Raw genomic sequence first — 5869 nt, 5'->3', positions numbered from 1 at the left:
TAGATCGAGAGGAAGTGTCCTAGAGAATTATGGCTGAAATATGGAGATAAAAATACCAGCTTCTTTCACAGAATTTCTTCATTACACAGGAAAAGAACTTCATTACAAGGCTAGTCATCCAGAATAAGGTTTACACAAACCAAGAAGAAATAAATTCTGAGATCACAAAATATTTTAATCGTGACCTCCTCCAAGAGCCCTGTGTGTGGAGGCCTAGATTAAAAGAGTATGGGATTACTCTTTACCAAGTAGATACACGGAAGATATCGAGAGACCCTTCTCAGAAAACAAGATATGGGGAGCCATTTCCTCATTGAATGGGGATAAATTGCCTGGCCAGACAGGTTTACCATTTCCTTTATTTAGAAATGTTGGGGATTCTTGAAGGATGATTTCATTGTTGGGAGAGATATCAATAAACAACCACAGTGGAATAATTCTTCTCCCTATATGCAAGCAAATATAGTGTATCTCTACTTTTATACGTGCTGGAAATAATAAGAGAAATAATCAATCACACCAAGCCACAAGAACACAGGTAATTTTTTACGTGGAAAACTTCCCTTGTGTGAGGAAGAAAAACCACGAGACTTAGTCCAATTAAAATCTCCACTATCAATCAAATAATAGGTACACAAAGTCTTCTCTAATCGTAATTAGAGGATACAAATATCTCTCATCAAGATATCTACAATCTGGGCAAATACAAAGAGACTTGGAGAGAATATACCAAATTCGTAGCTATTGTTCACGGGCAAAAACCCTAACTTTCAAGCTCCAAATTCGATCTCCACCGTTCAGATTATAACTCCTTGATTCGTGAACCTCTTCTCCAAATTTCAACTCGATCGAACCATAGACGAAGCGGGATCAGAGTCTTGATGAAATCTTGGCAGCATGAGAAAAATCACGTTTTTCTCTTTTTCTTTTGAGAAGTAACGGCTCCTCTCTTCTCCCCTCTCTTTTTATAACTTCCTTTAGTTTTTTCACACTAAAAAGGCTAGGCTTTGGGCTTTTAATAAAGCCCACTTGGGCTTTCCTCCACATGGAAGGAAATAACCCAACATTCATTGCTGTATTTAAGGAATTTTACACAGAAAAAAAGATTTGAAAAAAGCTTAAATGCCACATTCATCGTCACCATCCCAAAGAAGGGCAGAGTAGAAAACATCAAAGACTTCAAGCCAATAAGTCTAGTTGGTATTTTTTACAAAATCCTAGCAAAGGTTCTTTCCAACAAGCTTAAAGAAGTTATCCCCTTGATCATCTCCAAGCAACAAATGGCCTTCGTTTCAGGAAGACTGATTTTAGATGCGGTTTTGATTGCTAATGAAGGAGTAGACTTCCTGCAGAGGAATAAGATTAATATTTTTGTGTGCAAACTTGATTTGGAAAAGTCCTTTGACCACGTAAACTGGAATTGCCTTAGCAACATCTTTAGAATCATGGTATTTGGAGAAAAATGGAGAAACTAGATAGATTGGTGCATATCAATGACTTTCTTCTTGGTTTTGGTCAATGGAAAGGCTGCCAGCTTCTTTAAGAGTTCAAAGGGCTTGAGACAAGGAGATCCATTATCTGCATTTCTCTTTGTTATTGTTATGGAAGCTCTGTCACAAATGATAAACAAAGGTTTGGCTACTAAAATATTGAAGGGAGTTAGTAATCCACCACTTTATCTCACCTTCCATTTGCAATGATACTTTGATTTTTTGCATAAACTCTTCCTCTGAGTTCAAAAAATTACGAGCCATCCAGCTCTATTTTGAGGCAATCACGAGGTTAAAATAAATATTATCAAGAGCTGCATCTTCCCAATTGGAGGAGTAGAAGGCGTAGAGCAGAAGGCTAGAATTCTTAATTGCAAACTAGACTCCTTCCCCACTTTTGTATCTGGGACTTCCATTGGGATCCAAATCAACCATAGGTACAACATCGCAGACTGGTACACAAATTCAAATTTCAGAGGTACAGGCTGGTTCCTTGGAAAAAATTTCAATAAACTCAAACCTACCAATTGGGAATACATAAAGACCAAAGTTGGATACTTAGAGCATAGAAAAATTTTGGTCAAATAAATGGGATGCAAAAGCCACCCTTCAGGATCTTTTTTCTAGAATTTTATAGGTGGCCAGCCAAAAGAATGCTACAGTGGCAAATTTATTGAGTTTTCATAACAATATGCCTTTTGGGGATATATCCTTTGACAGACATGTTAGAGGTAAGGAGATCAACAAAGTTATAGAGTTGTTCAAATTGGTATATAATGCTAATATAAATTGGAGAAAAAATACTCCTGCTCTTGGATTCTCACCGCATCTCAGGCCTTCACGGTGTCTAGCCTTTACAATCAGCTAGCTCACAGGAACAATTGTAACAAACTAAGCATCCCATACAATCAGTTATGGAACTCTTTTATCCCATCAAAGGTGAGTATTTTTTGTTGGCTAGCAATTAATAACAAAGTTCTTATAACAGATAATCTGTAAAAAAATAAAAAAGATAGGGGATGGCTTCTATGTGTGTGCAAGAAGGAAAGCGATGAAGTTGATCACATTTTCTTTCACTGTCATTTTAGCAAGAAGATTTGGGCTCTCGTGTGCTAGAGGATATGTAATCACATGGTCATGCCGTAGAAATATGAAAGTAGCTATTTCGGTAGTCATCTGTTGGAAAATTTGGAAGGAGAGGAACGGAAGAATTTTCAAGGAAAATTACTCCAGAGTCGCAAATGTATGTGTATAATAATTATTTATCAAACCCGTATCTTTGGACTAGGTCTTCTTCCCTCTTGATTTATTTGGACTACGAAGAGTTTTCATATATTTGCTCTGATTTGGGAGGGTGATTTCGCTCATTTCTCCCCCCACTTTATCATTTTCTTCCGCTAAAGAGGATTTAAGTTGCTTGTTTGTCGCTCCTTTAATAAATTTACCTTTTCTTTAAAAAAAAATATTAGAATCTGAAACATCTAACATATATAAGAGTTCAACCATTACGAGTCTTTCATTACAAATTAAATCACTTCTGTTTCCAACTCAAATTATGGAACATCATTTCATTTCTTTTTCTCATCTCATACCCTTTCAGTTCACAACTCATTTCTGTTTTAGGAGCATCAATATTAATTCCAAGTATGTAGAAGCAAATTGATGGCAAAACTTTCTCCAATCAAATATGACTTGGAAGTTTTCCTTGTGGTCCAAATTGAAGTATTAATTAGAACCATTATTCCAGTTAATTCCTCCTTGAGGACCAAGCTAAAACCCTGATGCTAGCTAGCACTCAAATGGTCAGACTTTCTCATTATTTTCTTCTGCATAGTTCCTTCCTAGTTGAAATGAATATCTATTCTCAAAAAATGCTCAATCTTCCATCCCCTATTTTGATTTCTTGAGCTGGTGAGTTTTCCATGCATGAGAGCATCCCATCAAATCATGCACTATCAATTTCAAGTGAAGCTCACGAAAATCTTAAGCACTCCAAAAACTGATCAATCGCTGGACGAGTCTTCCCCCAAATCCCATTGCAATCTCTTCTTTTGTTCACACCCTACGTTTTTCCACTCTCTGGTTGAAAAACTCAATGGGGCTTCTTGGTCTCTGCTTGTAAAGTTGTCTTAATTTCCTATTGCGTTTTCCTTTCTAAGCATTTCCCTTCTTTGTCCCCATGGGATGCCTATACTTTCTCTCTCTCTCTCGGCAATTCTTAGTCATATTATTATATTTTTTAAAAATTATTAAAGTCAGCCATCCAAAGTAAAACCTCCCACAGTCACGGAAAAAGTGATGGCTAGTGGTAAGGACTTATCCCAGGCCGCTTGCAACAGTGGATCTGGGGTTCAAACCCTGCTGCTTGCACCGCACATCCGGATTTATCTTCTATGTGCTGGCTATGGGCATGACTGGCATATGCGTGGGATTAGTCTGGAACATAAGCCCAGAAAATCCAACCTATCCAAAACAAACAAACAAAAATGCCTTTCTTTGTGTTACAAATTTTCAATTTTTATTCAATATTTTCTAGTGTTGTGGCAGAAACCATGCAAAATTATTTTTTTTTTTTTTTTTTTTTTTTCAAGTGTTAATTTTCTGAGCATGCACACGATAATTTAGTATAACATAAAATTTATAGTTAATTTAAATGTAAATTTTTAAAAATAAAATCATGAAAAAATATTTTCATCAGTTATCAGAATTACTTTTATTATTAGAGCAATAATAAACATTCTAATTAAGTAATTTTTATCTATTTTAAAATGTGTGCTCCGATATATGAATTTTTTTATTATTTTAGTTGTATTTTAAATAATTATGACTCTAGATATATTTCAAAATGACAGAGTTGCAAGATTTAGTAGTAGTATTGTTAAAAGTTTTACGGTGAATTAAAGGCAATATAATAAATTTATTTGTAAAATTATATATTTACAAGGTTTATTTGGTCATTAAATTGACTAACTTGAAAATGAAATTTTTTAGTTTAATTTAAAGATTGTGTGATAATTGAATGTTAATCCGATAAAATTGTCGACCAAGTAATTTCGTTTTGGTTTTAGAAATTTAACTAGACATATTACCACTTTTCAATTTTTATGTTTTCTCTGGGTTGGCTAAGGGGGTAAGAGCGACTTATGACTTTGATGACCCCAACGTCACAAGTTCAATTCCCCCTTAAAAGTTTACCTCAATAAATTATCAGGAATGTATCAATAATCATGATGTCTAAAATGGTGCGATGGTGGTTCTAAGCGGTCACACCAACGACGCCCTTGGGCCATGTTTGGAATTCAAAAATGATGCCATGTCAATGCTACCCAATGGCAATGGGAAAACCCCAGAAAGGGGGAAATGTTGGGTCCACGCCCATGCCATCAAACCGACCGTGAGGTCCTACGACTCATACTCCTATCCCTTTCATCCACCAGCCGCTGATCATGCTCCTCCAATCATAAGAACTTTCTCCAGGAAAATGGAGATCTATGTTGAAAATGTCAATATCTTTTTCAATTTTTTCTCTTAAGTTGTGTGGCCTGTCTTTGACCCAAAAAAAAATGTAATTAAAACAAAAACATGCATAAATTTTAAAAAACAATAATGAAATTAATTACAAAATACTTTTACTAAGTTTTAATTATCATGTCAAGTAAAATTTTTAGCATGAAGTAAATTTTGAAATCATAACATAACAATTAAGGAAATTAATTATAATAAATTTTATTTTCATTGTAATAATTCTTAATGTAATATTATTTATAATTTATTATTTTAATCATATATTCATAATGTTTTTTTATTTAAAGATGAATTTCTATTTTAATTCAAATTATTTTTTATAAATATTAACCGAACAAATTTGCTGATTTCTAATTTTTAATTTCTATTTATAATTTTATTTTTTTTATTTTTTTTATATTTAACAATAATACCAAACCGTCCCTTAATTTTTTTCATGTTCGTTTGATTATGATGAAAAATAAATTCTCTTGCACATTATTAACCAATAACTTTTTACAATTTTTTGCGGTAATTTGAATAAATTGTCATCCCAATAGGTTTTTGAATTCAAAGGTTGCAACAAAAATTAATTTCTTTTTTTCTTTCCCCCAAAAGAAATCCTTCAGCCGACACAGCAGGAGATTTCTTGCTACCTAATCAACTTGGTACAATTCATGAATGCACAATCAGTTAAATCACCTAATTGATTCATACTAGTCTTCAGATGATTAGTCCACGGACCAGCATCACAAGTTGAGGAGAAAGGAACCCTAAGACAAATGCGTAAATAATAAGTAAAATGGAATTCCACCCCACCCCCATTTCCCCAAAAAAGTAAATAAATTAATTAATAACTACACACAACATAAATC

This window comes from Malania oleifera, chromosome 1 (assembly GCF_029873635.1).
Source record: "Malania oleifera isolate guangnan ecotype guangnan chromosome 1, ASM2987363v1, whole genome shotgun sequence".
NCBI lineage: Eukaryota > Viridiplantae > Streptophyta > Magnoliopsida > Santalales > Ximeniaceae > Malania > Malania oleifera.
This window is presented reverse-complemented; position numbering follows the sequence as displayed.